The 16,733-nt window shown below is 47.1% G+C and overlaps 1 protein-coding gene across 2 annotated transcripts in view; it reads right to left on the minus strand.

Moving 5' to 3' along the window:
• Positions 1-16,733, minus strand: part of REEP4 (receptor accessory protein 4) — a 261,700-nt gene that overhangs the window by 143,675 nt on the left and 101,292 nt on the right. The gene's annotated exons all lie outside the window — the stretch shown is intronic.

Raw genomic sequence — 16,733 nt, forward strand, 5'->3', positions numbered from 1 at the left:
TTTAATACACAGAAGTAGTATCAGAGCAATTATTAGACCTTCTTTTGCAGGTGCAGACTTCTTGGGTTTGGCACTAGGGCTGTCCCTCGCTCTCCCCATCAGTTGACCCCCACCCCAACCCAGGAGTCATTGAACTTGGTTCGGGCCATGGCTCGGTGACACCTACTATCAGAAGCTTTGTCGTCTTATACTAGGGTGGTTTCTTAAGAGTCGCTGGTTAGATTACCTCTTACGAGTTTTGTAGCCATCTTTTACATAGTCCTGCTTAGTATTCTCATGAGAGTTCGGGAATGGTGCCTTACACTCACCCAGTTAGAGTTACTCACACAGCACATGCACAGCTGTACCTTCCCCTTCTAATCTAGTGTCCTACTATGTTCTTCTCTCCACCACGCTTGTGTCCTTCTGACGTTACACTCTGCCTTTATACCTCCACCTTTAGATGGTATCATACGCTTACATTCCTCCTTTTTTTTCATTGCTCAATACCGCCTCCTCTTACTGCCTCTACTGCATCTCTTCTTACCACTACTACAGCCTCGTACTACTGCTAGGATTACCTCTCCTCTGCGACTACTGCTGCCACTTCTGTCCGTTGCTACCTCCATCCGCTACCACCACTCTTCTACAACTACTCTATTGCTACTCCAGTCCTCCTCTGGTTTCTTGGTTGACCTTCCACCCTCCTGACCCACATTAAATGCTTCCAGTTTCCGCTTAAATAAACCTACCCTCACAGGATTGACCACCTCTCCCTAGACAATCATTTACCTTCTCTAAAAGGGTGCAAGGGGAGGATATAGGGGGGGGAGGGCTATGTAAGGGTTTTTAAGCCCAGCCTCCTTTTTGTGTGGACAAACTGAGCGGATTTTGGGGAATAACATGCCCCCTCTTTAGGCCTACATAAACGCTCTTTTAAAAAGATAGTTTCCTGGTGGGCTAGTGGATGTCTCCCTTAATAGTCTCCTCCACTCTTAAAACGTACCAAAGGCCTGTGTGAGAGTGCTAGCAAAGAAAAAAAAAGATCTTTTTCAAATAATTGCAAACCAGAACCAATCAGAATGATACTTTTACTAAGGTTACTATATTCTGTATGGCAAAGACCAGTATGCGTTTACTTTGTTTTTAAAAAGCAGTCCTGCAATTCCATTTAATTACCTACCTAATGCATAATTCTATTTTGTCTACTGTAAAACACTATGGTCTCATAGTTTCAGTAAAGTTTAGGTTAGTTTATCTGAATCTCAAAGTGTCAGTTATATATTTTGTAGGTGAAGGGGCAACATATTGACGAGGCAACACGTTTAGCCAAAAGCTTTTGATGGAAAACCTAGTTCTGTGACCTGCATGTTGAATACATCCTTGCAGCTGGTGCTCTTTACGTGGGCTGATCCTAATCTTCAAATTCTTCCGCATCACCATGTTGCTTTATACCACCTACCCTAAAAGCAAAAATGCTGCCAATGACAAAATTCAATTCCACCTAGTTTGCCCAGGTCTCTGCCTGCTATGCCATCCACTGTGCTTAGACTTATGCTTTCTTTCCTCTTACATAATGAATATACAAAGCTAACTAGATGTTTACACAAGTCCTGATCAATAGTTCCATCCAGTCTGTACATCTACAGACCTACTGCAATACCAAGCACTGTTCCGTCTCCAGAGCTTGCTTTGCTCTAGGATTATGATTGCATCATAAATATTAGCACCTGGGGGAAGCGAGCTGGCCAATCAGGAGGCCAGGAACGCAAGCGGTATCTACAATATGCTGCATGTATTTCATGCCGGAATACTTGGGAGGAACATCCAGTCGAAAGAACGTTACCAGGTGGTAAGTAACATGTTCTTTGAATGGATTGTGTCCTCCCATGTATTCTTCATCAGCATTGAGAATTTGGAGGGGGGTAGCAATCACTCTAATCATGGACCGTATGAAGAACGGCCTTGGCAAAGAGACCTCCTTGGGATGAGGTCGAATCTAAACAATCATGTTTCACAAATGTATGCGTGGACGACCAAGTGGCCGCTGCACAGATACCCTGCACCAGGACACCCCTTTGAAGAGCTGTCAAAAGTTGCCATGCCCCTGGTGGAACGAGCTCTTAGCCCATCTGGAGGTTCTTTACCCACCAGTCTGTAGCATTCTCCGATTGCCAGAATTATCCACATGGACAAGGTTTGTGTTGTTACTGCTAGGCCCAATTTTTGGCCTGTATATCCAATAGCAAGTTGGTCACTTTGCCTAAACTTTGCCCATCTAGAAATATAAAAGCTGATAGCCCTCTTTGGTTGCAGCCTGTGAAGTCTTTCTTCCTCTTTATTTGCATGGGGGTTGGGGGTAATAGAAAGACGGCAAAAAGATCTTTTGAGACAAGTGAAATTCAGGGTAGGAAATTATAAATTACTCACCATAGTGACTAACATACTTAGTCCCCTTTCCTCCGTACTGCATGGGCATCCCTTCCAAGGGACGGGAGACGGAACCTTCATCATCAGAAAAAACCTTCTTCCCCTTTAAATTTAGAGGTCGTGCAGGGGTGCAGCCCAGGGAGCATGTGTTGCCCTGACTCCGCCCTCCAGCGCCACACCTCAGTCCCCATTGACGCGTCGACAGTAGCTTTAACATGGCCTAATGACACCAGTATTATTAGGGGGGGGGGGTTGGTGGGACGTATGGAGGAAAGGGGACTGAGTAGGTTAGTCACTACGGTGAGTAACTTATAATTACTCTTACGTCCCGTCCCCCTTTACTCCATACTGCATAGGGGATTACAACTGAATGTAGCCCCAGGGTGGAGAGGAGACCCTCCTTAAGCAAATAGGTTCCCAGAGACGCGCCTTTCCAAAAGCCGCATCAGATCTAGAGCCGGGATCCAAACAGTAATGCTTGCAGAAAGCCGAGGGAGGGGCCCAAGTGGCCGCCCTGCTTATGACTTGCCAAAGGACATGGCGCTGGAATGCGATGGCCGTTGCCTTTGGCCCTGACTGCGTGGGCATGCATGTTGGCCGGGTGTGGCTTGTGCTGGCCCTCATACGCTTCTTTGATGGCAGAGACCATCCAGCGGGATAAGGAAGCCTTGGAAGCCTGATAGCCTGGTCTTTAGCCTCCGAAAGTGACGAACAGGGCGTCCGATTTGCGCAAGCCCTTTGTCCTGTTCAGGTAAAATGTCATGGCACGCCCGACATCCAGGCAGTGCAGCACTCTGTGCTTTGTCCTTGGGATCGGGAAAAAACGTAGGAAGGACTATTTGCTCGTTCAAGTGGAACGCAGACAGCACCTTGGGCAAAAATGCTGGGTGTGTCTGCATGACAACTTTGTCCTTGTGAAAGGTAGTTTATGGTTCCAAGGTGACCAGCGCCTGGATTTCGCTGACCCTACGAGCCGAGGTGAGGCCGACTAGTAAGGCCGGCTTGATGGTGACCAGCCTGATGTCCGTCGACCCCATTGGCTCGAACGGTTTGTGCGCCAGGGCGCCCAAGACCATGTTACGGTCCCACACAGGGTGCAGCCTCTTGACGGGTGGGTAGAGCCTTGAGAGTCCCATCAAATGTTTGCCGAAAGGATTGGAGAAGAAGATGCCCTCCTCCGAGTTCCTGTAAGCTCCGATGGCTACGAGGTAAGTACGGCAGGTGTCAACTTGCATGCGAGATGCGCTGAGAAGGAGAGTATGTCGTCCAAAGTGCACGCCAGGGGATCAATTTCTTTGGGAGTCTGCCCAGTGGCAGAATCTGGTCCATTTGCTTTTGTACTGGGCCCTGGTAGCCTTGTTCCTAGCGCCCTGTATGATCTCCAGATTAGCCTGTGAGAGGCTGAGGTGCCGCAGCATTACCTGCTCAGGTACCACACTGAGGGGCTAGTTTCTGTGGCGCGGGGTGGATGACTCTGCCCCCTGTTGTGCCAGAAGATGTGCTGGGCCCATTGGGAGGTGAATCGGGGGCATCTCAGTGGCTGAGCAGCTCCAAAAAGCATGGCCTGGCCGGCCACCATGGAGCTATTAGAATGATGTGGAGTTGGCAAGACTCCTTGATTTTGCAAATTACTCTGTGAATCAGCGGCGTGGCCGGAAAGGCATAGGCCTTCATGCCGTTCCACCGGAGGTGAAATGCGTCGCCCAGGGAGCCGGGGGCCTGTCCCTGCCAGGAGGTGAACTGAGGGCACTTCTTGTTGTGCCAGGTGGCAAAGAGATCCACCAGGGGATGACCCCAGCTGTTGAAGATCTCCTGAATAACGAGGTAGTTTAGCTGCCACTCGTAATTGTCCGCTCCCAGCCTGCTAAGCCTGTTCGCTTCCAGGTTGGATTCCCCCGTGAGGTGGACTGCCGTGAGGTAGATGTCGTTTTCCAGGGCCCACATGCTGATTGCCAGTCTGCACAGAGGAGGCGATCTGGTGCCTCCCTGCTTGTTGACATAGTACATGCTGGTTGAGTTGTCCGTCTGGATGAGGACAACCTGCTCCTGAGAAGTGGTAGGAATGCCCTGAGCGCTAGCCAGATGGCGTTCAGCTCTAGCCAATTGATGTGATATTCCTGCTCCTATCGAGTCCAGGTGCTGTGGACTGAGAGATCATATAGGGTGGCTCCCCCTCCCTCAAGCGAGGAATCCGTGGTGATGGTGGCCTGCGGAGTGGGCAGCCGAAAGGGCTTGCCCGTCCGTAGGTTGCAGTCTCTGGACCACCAAGTTAGGTCCGGGTGGAGAGATGGAGGAACGCTGATCATCTCGGATTGAGAGCCCCGCTTCTGGTTCCATGGGGCCGCAAAGTGCAGCTGAATCCTCCTCATCCTTGGTCTCGTGTGCAGGACGGCTAATTATTAGACCCAGGAGATGTTGGTACCACCATGGCTAGGTCACTTCTCTGCTGAGGAAGTGGGTGGTGGCCCTATTGATGGCCAAGATTTTGTCCTCTGGCGGAAATTCCTTCTCGGAGCACGTGTCCCAGATGAGGCCCAAGAGAGTCTGCATAGGCAGCAGCTGCGACTTCTTCAGATTGAGCGAGAAGCCCAGATCGTGCAGTGTGTTCATAAGGGCATGGGAAGCTTGGTGCACCGCTTCCAGAAATATAGCCCTGATGAGCCAGTCATCGAGGTATGGGAAGATGTGGAGGCCCTGCACTCTGAGGAGGGCCGCCACCGCATTCATGAGCCTGGTAAAGAACCTGGGGGCCGAGTTGAGGCCAAAAGAAAGGACCTTGTATTGAAAATGGTAGCCCATGATCCTGAACCGTAAGAAAGAACGATGGGGCTGTCAAATCGGGACGTGTAGGTACGCGTCGCAGATCCAGGGAGCACATCCAGTCTCCCTTGTCCAATGTCTCCGCTATAAAAGCTGGCGTAACAGTCTTGAATTTTTGCAGGGGTAAGGAGAAGTTGAGGGTGGGGGTGGAAAGGTCCAGCACAACTCTCCGGTCCGCCTGGTTCTTCTTCTGAATGGAGACAATCCTGGAGTAAAAGCCAAGGCCTCGCTGGGAGGCTGGGACTTCCTCCACTGCCTGGCTCTCTACGAGCAACCGGGTCTCTGCCAAAAGAGTTGCTGTCCCAACCTGTGGAGTGGAAGGGAGGAGAGAGGAGAGGCTGGGATAGGGAGGCGGTACCCCGTGGGTACTACGGAGAGGATCCAAGGGGTCCGCGAAATTCTGGCGCAAGAAATGTGCATGGAGAGCAAGCCTGCCCCCCACCGGAGACATGTGGACCGGAGGGGCGTGTCATGCCTTCTTTCCCTCGGAGGCTGTCGCGGAGGAGGGGGACTGGAAAAAGCCCTTAATCTCCCTCCTCCGCCCCCCCCTTTTTGTTGCTTGCGTTGGTTCTGAGATGGCGAGCGGTCCGGCTGCCTGGATCGCCGTTCCTGGAAGCCAAGGAACCCTCCGTACGTACAACACCTGTCGGAGCGCTGCTGAGATTGGGTGTACGATTTGGGTGTGGTCTTTGTCAGGATGGATAAACACTTGGCCGTTTGTGAGCCGTTTCTTTTTGTCCAGCTCTTGTTCTGTGGAGGAGTGGAAAAGGTCCCCTCCCTCGAACGGTAGATCTAATATGCATTCCTGGACGTCCGGGTTGAATTTTGTTGCCCGGAGCCAGGGTGTCCTATCTGTGGTGATACAGATGGCATGGCCAGAGGTGTCAATATGAGCCACGGTGGATTCCATGAGATCATGCGCCACCAGCTTGGCATCAGCTAGCTCCGACTTACATGATTTGCTCTTCGTGTGGAGTTCCGAGAGGAAGTCTACAGTTTCCCGCCATAATCTTTGGTTGGCGGCAGCCAGCATGGCATCAGCGCTGGCCTGACGAAGATGCAAGGACGTGTTGGAATAGAGCTTCTTGCCGTATGCCCCCAAGATCATCTCCTCCTTGCATAGAAGCGCCGCAGAGGCGGCGGCTGAGGACGACTGAGGTTTGGAGTATAGTGATGCCGCAGCGATCACCGAGGAGTGTGGCTGAGGATTGGCCGAGAGCAAGAGTGTATCCCCCCCTCCATCTGCCTGTACTTGGCGTCTAGGCGTCAATTGACCGGCTGGGCCGAGTGGGGTTTGAGCCAGCCCTTCTTGGCCAGGGAGACTACATCGGTTTGCAGTGGATTCCCCGTTTTAGCAAAATCTCCTACGGCTTAGAAATTCCGTTCATTTCAGGTAAGCTGGAAATGAACCCATTGGAAGCTACCATCCTAAGAGAAATGACACACTGTCTACCAAAATGTATTCGTTGGTTGCCTTGAGATATGATTTTGGCCTTCAATCCGTACAAAGTATTATTGAATGGAAATGTCTTTCTCTTTTTCTAAATCTTATGATGGAAGGTGAAAATTAGTTATATTCGGATTTGGGTGATCATATGAAGGCTAACAATTCTAGATCTGCCTTCCTTTAAAAGCTAATGGAAATTTGCAAAAAACTTGCTCTGTGGGCGCTACCTTGCATACATTATTTCATAAACCAAAAAAAGTTAAACTATTGCAAAATGCAGATTGGGCACAATTCAAATATTGGTAAAGCATGGACTATATCTCCATTTGGTTTCTGACTATAAACCCATGGGTCTGCTGGAACCCTATTTAATTAGGTTTCCAAACAGGAATTTTAGAAATGTATTTATGAGATTCTGCTTTAATGTTCTGGCAACGGGTGAAATCATAGCAGTTAGAGATAAAGTAAAGGATTGTTTTATTCCTTATGAATTTTGCAAAGATAAACAAACTAAAGAAACATTGAGACATCTATTGATTGACTGTCCAGCATGGTTTCCACTTAGGTTTTCTTTTAGTTGTTTTTCTGAAGATGTAAATTGTATTGATTCCAACCACCTATGGAACTGTATGCTGCATGACAAACACACTCCTTTGCATTTAGCGATAGTGAGGTTTTTGAAAATAAAGTGTGGTTTAGCTTAGATGATTTAGTGTTAAGAATGCAATATTAAAAGTTCAGTACTTTTTGCAGGATGGTAGAAGCAAGCTTTTAATTATTTTTTTAAGAATAGATTTGAGGTATGGATTTCATTCTAAGAATTGGTTAATTAATTCAGTTTACTTCATGTATAATGTATTTTGTAAATGTAATAGAATGTTTTACATTTTATGTTATTCTTAATTTAATTTTGGAAAACTAATGTTTTATCCAATAACATTTTGTAAAGGTTTTCTTTTAACCATATACCAATAAATAAATAAAAATAGAATTACATTGGGAGGTAATAATGGAATTATGTATAAGGTGTGATACTCATTTTCTCTTAAAATTGATCAAACTATTGGTGGACTTGAAGGGAGTTACTAGTCATGTAGAATAATTGAACATAAGCTGCCTGTGAACTGCAATTCAAATCGGGTTACCAAGTGCCTTTGGGTACGGTTGAATTTGATCAAACTGTATGGGTTGATTTGAAGGGATTAACTTGTCAAGCGCAATAATTGGACATAAATTACCTATGGATTATTATTCTAATAGGAGGTAACAATTACTATTGAGTGCCGTTGAATGTGATCGTAATGCATTGAGGAACTAGAAGGGAACAACTAGACATGTATAATAACCTGTGGACTTCCATTTAAACAGAGGTAACAAATGCTAAATAACGAGAGGGAAAGTAAGTTAGCCACAAAAGGAATGGATGAAATGTGCTGACCCATTTTCCTACATTTTTGAATTCAGTGACCTAGAATGTGCGCATGGTGGATATAATTACATGGATGGTCGCTCAGGCTAATCAGACATTTCTGTCATGAATACAGGCTGAATACAGAGAGTGAACATCTAGTTGAATAAAAATAGATGAGGTAGGAACCTGACACTGCCCCACATTCGACTTATGGACATTGTAAAATATGTGTGAAAGATGAATTGCTATCCCCACATTTGGGGACCACATAATAGAATCGGCACCAGAAGGCCAAACCGTTACCCGGGCATGACTATTTCAACGTAGGCCAGGCACTAATCACTACCCCATTAGGGATCCGCATACAATAACTGGCAACATGAGGTCGCGCTCACGATGAAAGGAAAAAAGAAAAATATCAACATGAAATCACATCTAGATGCGATGACGTGTATAAATAAAAAGTAGCCATTTTGTTATTTCTTTTTTTCGCGGCTCGGGAGAGGACGTTTGAGCCACACAATGTACTGCAAAGGTAAGCCTCAGTGGCTGTTTGATTATATTAATACAAGATGGACTGTACAGGCCCAATTACCATAACCACAGGCCCCCAACAGATATTCTCGGTCTAATTTTCAGATCAGGTTACCATAAGAACCAGGTAGGAGCAAGAACGTACACATGGTAATCTGAGCTTACCCGAAACCGAGAGATACAAAAACATGTAATATGATTGCACTATATGTACTATAGGAGTAGGACTTGAATAGATTTACCAGAGGATATGTGTACCAAGAAGGGATTTTACACTACATACTGCCCTGATTGAACAAAGAGTGGTGTACCGGCTACATTGGAGTACAGTACAGCTTGGAGTACAATACGCCTATCCTTTTAACTGTATTGACAAATGAATGCAAAAATTAGATGCATTTTTAATCATTTTTGATTAGATAGATCCCCCTTCCATTTTGTACCTTTCCAGCTAATACACTTCACCAGATTGGAGGAGATTATGTACCCCAGACCAGACAGCAAGAAATAAGGAAGCTAGGAATCTCCCAATTATCCAGTTTAGGAATTACCCGTGAATCAAGAACATCATCCAGGTAATTATATATAAGAGACATGAGAGAATGGTGTTGTCTTTAAGAATAAGACGAAGAATCATTAGCTGATTATTTTTTATATAATTTTTTCTAGATTAATACAAGTGGAAAGATCGATATCGAACCAAAGCGCTCCCGAAGAGAACATTCTCGAAACACATTGAGAAAATCTTTAAAATAAGCCAACATTTTGATTTTACCATCATAATGAAATGCGATATCTCTATGAACTGATATTGTTTGAGCAATTAGAAATAACTGTTTTGATCACAAAACGGACCAATTGGATATGAAGCTTATAGGTTTATGGATATTAAAACATGCAATGTAACAGATTGGAACTAATAATAGAATATATTATTCAGAGGTGACTTACCTTATAAGAACAGTAAAAAATATATATTGCTATTTCATTCAGAATAATTTTGCAAAAATAATGCTCCCATAGGAGAATCTTTAATTTTGGGTATGCGAGGGACGGGAGAGTTCCATAAGTTTGTGGACATCTGTTTTTCATTTTGAATAGCACCTAGTGTCAAGGTTGGTTAATCTCCCTTGCACCCTGCTAACTATTGTTAAAAACATAAGCAACCGTAACAAAATTTGGGAGTGCTCCTAGCCTTCGGTAAAATATTACATATGCTTCTTCTGTGCCATTACAAGTATAGCAGCCCAAATGAGATTTGTCTGTTCTGAGCCATCACAGGTATAGCAGCCCCAATGAGGTGTGCGTTTGGAGCCATTAAAAGCACAGCGTCCTGAGAGTTGTGTTCTGAGCAATCACAGGTATAGCAGCCCTGATGTGTGTGTTATAAGCCATTAAAAGTATAGCAAACCTGAAGAGTTGGGTTCCGAGCAATCTCAGGTATAGCGGCTCTGACGAGTTGGGTGTGTGTGTTATGAGATATTACAAGTAGAGCATCCCGGATGAAATGTGTGTGTTCTGAATCACTGAACATTTAGTAGTCCTTTTGATAAGTCGAAAGTTAAGACAACTGTGTTACAATTGAATGTTACCTGCATCTTAAATGCATATCTCTGATGCAGACTGATTAACTCACCTATTAACAGGATTGGAACTAACAGGTTACACAATAATCTCTGCAGCAGGGTCATTGACACACTGAGCTGCCTTTCCCAACAGGCTGTTGACACTGAAAGGCAAATAGGGTTAGGGCACTTGCAGTTCCACGTGAGGCTTGCCTGACATAAATGGCTTGTCAAAAGCTCCAAGCCTGTTTGGACTATCCTACATTAGTCAGGAGATTCATAACAAGGCTTTAAAATGTGCTAGATTTTTGGTAGTGGGACTCTGTAATCAGACATGGGAGAAGCAGACGTTTTGAAAAGCGCAAGACTGAGTGGAAGGGATTGAAGTATATGACAGCAATGCCATCTTCTCACACTGTCGGAGGTTGGTGGGAAGAGCTCCGACACAGTTCTTGCACCGTACTTTAGCTTGCTGCAGAAAATGCGAACACATGTTTGTGGTTTCCTAACAGCAGCTCTGTTAAGAAATTCAGGTACTGTCCCAAAACATAGCAGTCCTGCTAAGAAATGTGGGCATGGTGCAATCAGCCCTGCTGTGAATATTTGGCATTGTGCCATGACATGCGTACGGTATAGCAGCTCTGTTGATAACGTAGGCTACTGTGCCTGAATATGTAGCAGTCCTGTTGAGAGGTACTGGTTTGTGCCACTGAAAATAAATACAGCACCTCTTCTACTTGCATCCATTATACCCGCTTGCGGTGCGTGGTCCGAAAGGGACAAGTTCAGACCACATACCTAGCTATGCAATTGGTGTGCTTCCGTGATGAAAAGAAAATAAAGTATGAAATGCCCATGCTGCTGCAACTGCTCTGTCTCTATTAACCCTATAAGTGGCATGGGTATTTCCCCCCCCAGTGCCAAGGCCTTTTTTGGTGATTTCGGTATATGGCCATTCAATGCCTTGTAACTTTTTGTTACATGAGATATCTCGGCCAAATTTGGCCCCTTTTTTACCCACATGTAGGCCGTCGTAACGCCACCCAGGAATCCTAGGTTGCTGTAGGGAGTTGAGAAAAAATAACCAAAAAGGGCAAACATGTTGTGTTTTTTCAAAAAATGCAAATAAAATGATGTACAAAGAAGCCTGTGGTTTTTTTCCTTGTAAGAGCTAGGAACAAATGGTTTGCTGTTTTGAATTCCCAATTTCCTGGCTTTCAAGAACAGGTTGAGTGGAAACGAAAAAACATTATTTTGATGTGGTTATCAACCGTTTTGTGAGAAGTAGGCGATTTTGGCAGTTTTTGCCAATTGGACATGCATGAACGGAATGGAAGAAAAGGGTAGGAAAGCTGAATTGGAGGACAGAAAGACATACATTTCTGAAAAGTAGACAAAATTCTAAGTTTAGGAAGGGGTGATTTGCGTAGGTCGGGCAACAACTAGGTAGGGGAAACTGCCATAGATTGGGGGAAAAGCAGGAAAATGACCAAAAAAAAAAATGTATGTGGTGGACATGGTTGGAGTGGTATGGCAATGGCTTCTATGAATTTTTAGAAACGCAATGCTCCGCTACATTCTCCCCGACTCTTGCAGTTAGGAAAGTACACATTTTTTGTAGCATTTCACAAATCAAGCAATACCACAAGCCAAACACTGAGCCATGGTACAAAGGAGTTTTATGCTTACGGCCTGAACAGACGTACTTAGCATGTGTAAATCAGGAAAACCAATGTGGTGAGGAACGGCAAGCATACATTTTTTGAAAGAGCACAGGCAGACCTTTTCAAGGGTAGGTGACTTGAGCAGGTTACAAAGGTGTATGGTGCCTAAAGCAGCGACTAAATGTAGGGCACATTAGGGAAATGAAAGGGTTGTGTGACAAAGGGCACCAGCAAATGGGTCACAACGTTATGAAAACCACACAAACACAATAAATGTCATACATTCCCGCATTCCCACACGTGTCCCGAGGAAAACGGTACCTCGCATGTGTGGGTGCACCTACCTGGGCGACAAGGGGAAAGCCGAACACACCCCTAACCCCAAGTCTTTTCCGACATCTGAATTTCACGATTTTTCCAGACGGGCACACCATACAGATATGGGCCTCGGGTGTCCAAGCCAGCAAGGAAAACAGGGAACCCCATGCATTTCCGAAAAGAGGACACCCGTGGGAATCCGCAGAGGTCTGACTCGCGCAAATCGGCCCAATAATTATTACCCAGAAACCCCGGCAAAGTCCAAAATCTGGAAAAAAGAAATGTATTTTCCGCACATTTCACTCTGCTCACCCACCGAAACACGCCGCCACCAACACATGGCCTACCGTCCCGTGTTCCCACAGGTGTCCCGATGAAAACGGTACCTCATGTGTGGGTGCACCTACCTGGGCGCCAAGGGGAAAGCCTAAAACACCCCTAACCCCAAGTCTTTTCCGACAGCTGAAATTCATGATTTTTGCAGATGGGCACACCAAAAAGTGTGAGGACAGGCCCCCCAGTGGGTGGGGCAGTAAGGTTTAGGCACCCCGCGGCCAGATTGGCACACCAATGTGCCTCTCTGCGCCAAGGCAAGTTTAGTGAACAAAGAAAATAATTCAAAATGGCAGACTGCCTTTAGCAGGGGCTGAGGGGCACCCAAACCCTCTACACCGCTGGGGAATATTCTAATGTGAAGGGGGGTGCACCTCTCCACCCCCACCCCAATTGGAGGGGCAGCGCATCTCATGTAGCCCTCCCCGGGGGCAGATAAGGGGGGGGCTGTCCTGCACTCCTCCCTGGGCTCAGGCATCCCTTCCTAGGAGCAGATATCTGGTCCCAGGGAGGGCTGCATGACATTTTTTTTTAGAAAAGGGTGGAGTCAACAGCTACCCTGGTCATTGACGCTTTGGTAGGATTCTTTTTTGAGAAGCAGTGGAGCTAAATTAGCACATATCGATTAGCTCTTAACATGAACACAAAGTTGTTAGATTCTATTTCAAACATAAAAAGTTGCGATTTATTAAATTTTCAAGAGTAGATATTTTTAAAAGCGAAATATGCCATCCTTGGCACAGAAAAACATTGTATACACAAAGTTATGTACGGATTGTGCATATAGGTGGGTTAGTACATCAATGGTGACTCTAATTACATGTACTGCTAGTGTTGCGGCAGTACGCAAAAATTGTCGACACACAGAGTTCAGGTGTTTCTAGTTCGGTGAGTAGATGGAGAGGCCAGTGGTTGATAGTGTGGAACCTACTGGTGGATGCACCGGACTGTCTTCAGGACTGGGGGAACTTTTGAGCACAGGAGTGCTCGTTAAGTGCCAGGCACCCAAGGTAGTTGGAGCGTCATGGCTAGCGTGGTTTGATAGGGGCCAGATTCTGGGTAAGTCGCTGGCGAATGGTTTAGTCCATAAAATGGACCGACGGTCTGTGGTCTGGTCAGAAAATTGAGTCTCAGGTGGTTCTAGATGAGAAGATGTCTATCTAGGGCGCGGGGAAAAGCCGCGGTCTCTGCAATCAAGCTGTGTCGGCGACTGTCCAGCACTCCTCCCTGGGCTCAGGCGTCCCTTCCTAGGAGCAGATATCTGGTCCCAGGGAGGGCTGCATGACAAGGCACACATTCCATTGCGGGTGAGAGGGGAAGGGGCGGGGGTCAAAGGCCCATCCCATTAGAAAATTCCCCGACCCTTTGGGGTGCCCCACAGCCCCCCCTCCCCCCCTAAAATGCGTTCCACCATTTTCACTTTTTTCCTTTGGTAACGCAACTCCCGTTGGCGCAGATGGGCACATAGGTGTGCCAAGCTGGCCCTGGGGTGCCCAAACTTTACTGCCCCACCCACTGGGGGGCCTGTCTCACCATTTTATGGGGGCCCTCTCCTCCCTCACCCCAAATGGATGGTGGGGGCACCTCATGCAGGCCTCCCTGGGCCTCCTACAAAAGGCTGCGTGAGGTACACCCTCCCTCCATTTGGGGTTGGGGAGAATTGTGGGACAGGCCCCCCCCAGTGGGTGGGGAAGTAAGGTTTGGGCACCCCAGAGCCAGATTGGCACACCAATGTGCCCCTCTGCACCAAGGCAAGTTTAGTAAACAAAGAAAATAATTCAAAATGGTACACTACACTTTAGCAGGGGCTGAGGGGCACCCTACAACGATGGGGAATTTTTTAATGTAATGATCGGTGACCCTCTCCCCCCTTCACCAAATGCAGAGGGGGCATCTAGTGCAGCCCTCCCTGGGGTCAGATGCCCCTTCCTAGGAGCAGATATCTGTCCCCAGGGAGGGCTACAAGGGGTGCCCCGATTTCCCCTTCGGGTGAGGGGGAGAGGGCCACCCCCCTTTTTCTGTAAACTCTTTTCTGTAAAATAAAACCCTGGTGGCTAGTGCCCCCCACTCCCACCCAAAATTCTCTTTTTATTTTTCATTTTGCCCCCTTACCTGGGGGCAGATGATCAGCCATCTGCCCCCAGGGGAGCCCTAACCTGCAGGCCCCATCCTTTGGGGGGCCTGCACACTTATTCCTGGTGGCCCTAAAATTGGATGGGGGGCCACCTCATGTACTCCTGCCTGGGGGCATAAATCTGCCCCAGGGAGGGCTACAAGGGGTGGCCCCCCTTTCTACTTGGTGGGGGAGGGCCACCACCCTTTCAGTGGGGCAAAAAAAATCCTGGGCCTCCCCAACCCCACATCACTGTTCTATTTCATTCTTTTTTTTGCCCCCTTCCCTGGGGGCAGATCAGCCATCTGCCCCCAGGGTTGTGCACATATGTGCCCCCATGCTTTGGGGGCCGGGGGGGCTGCTTACTAAAAGCAGCCCCCCTCTACCCCCACATCACAAACGTATCCCTGGTGGTCTAGTGGCATTGCTGGGCACGGATCGAGCGCTCCGCGCCCGTCTATACTGTCACAAAGGATATTGTTGGAAAGGGGAGAATCTCCCCTTTCCAACGACACCTCCCTCGATCTCCGCCTTGAAATACAGCCGGAGATCGAGGGGGAGAAAAGTGAAGACACCTATTTTCACAGCAGCAGCCCGAAATGGCTGCTGCAGTGAAAATTACTTTCACGTCGGCGTGCGTTACGCACGCCGATGTGAAACTGAGGGTAATCCAGCCCCCTGGCAGTGAGGGGGGGACCTCCCCCTCACATAGCCAGGGGGTTGGATTATTGTTTTGAGCGATCCCTTCTTTGCAGGGATCGCTCAAAACAGAGTGCCAAAAAGGACGAGCTATCTCGTCCTTGGCACCCTGGAGGGAATTCCAAGGACGAGATGGGGTTAAAGCCAATTAAGCAGAAATGAAGCCCTCGTTTAAGACAATTTTCATTTTTTACAATACTACCTGTGTCCTTAAGCAAAGTGAAAAGCATGTTCATGATGCTTTAAAAAACACTAACCTACAAAATTCAGGCAGTTGAACAAAGTGAACAAAACACATTACCTTTTACATTACTCAGAAAGTATTATCTTGATACAATCATTGACAGAGGAGAGTGTTAAAAAGAAAATTAAAACAGACCAGGACTAATCCCAGTTGCTTCTTTCAAGATACTGTGTCAATAACTAAAGTAAAGAGTGGATTTGCAAGCTGCTACTTGCCAGGGTATCACCAGTGAACTCCATGATTTATGGCGGTGCTGCCATAAATAGCCTGTGTAAGAGGTCCGCAAGGAAGAATTAAAAAGGGCCATATTGACAAGATTTCTGTGCGTAAAAAGGACTCATACGCACCTTATCTGGAGGGCTGTGCGTACCTTACTATGGTTAGTGTATTTTTTCAAGCAATCTTTTACAAACATAGAAATGTGTTACATATTTCTATGTTAATAAAAGATGGCTTCCATAGTACACAAACCATAGTAAGGTACACATACAAATATATAAATGCATACATATATTTATACATTTGTTTGCATACTTTTCAGGCCACGCCCCTCCTGCAAGCCATGCCCCCAAATCACAAAGTTACTCACCGTAAAGGACTACCTTACTCCTAGTCCATAGTCCCCTTTCCTCCATACTTGTGGGACATTCCGTCCTTCGGGACGGGACCGGAGCACTTTTGTTAAAAAGCATCGCCCTTCAGTCCTTTTCGCCGCACAGTCGGGGTCGGATGTACTAGCATCACTGGGAATTTCTTTTTATTCCCCTTGTTCTTCCTTCCTGCTCCGGCTCCACGGTCATCTTGTCCTCAGTCTACGCCGGAGCGTCTGGGATTCGTGTCCTGGTCATCCTGTGAACATTGCTTCGCTAGGGCGGATCCCCACTCTCTCTGCTGGGGTGCGCCTAGGCCCGGAACACTGTTGGGACTCATGCTTCCTTTGCAGCTCCTTTTCCATCCGGGCACTCCAGCGTCATCTTGTCAGGTGAGAGGAAGTGTTTCAACGCGTTCCTCCACCGCATTTGCAGCTCTTCATCGACGAAAGAAAGAAACGTCTGGCGAGTTCTTTCCTTTTTATGGCACCCTGACCTGGGGACTCCTTTCCGGGGTCTTCCAGGACCGGGAGGGGCTCAAGTAGCTCTTCTACCAGGGATATCCCTGAGGTGTCCTGCAAGGGGC

Source organism: Ambystoma mexicanum, chromosome 10, assembly GCF_040938575.1.
Source record: "Ambystoma mexicanum isolate Mex_15411 chromosome 10, UKY_AmexF1_1, whole genome shotgun sequence".
NCBI lineage: Eukaryota > Metazoa > Chordata > Amphibia > Caudata > Ambystomatidae > Ambystoma > Ambystoma mexicanum.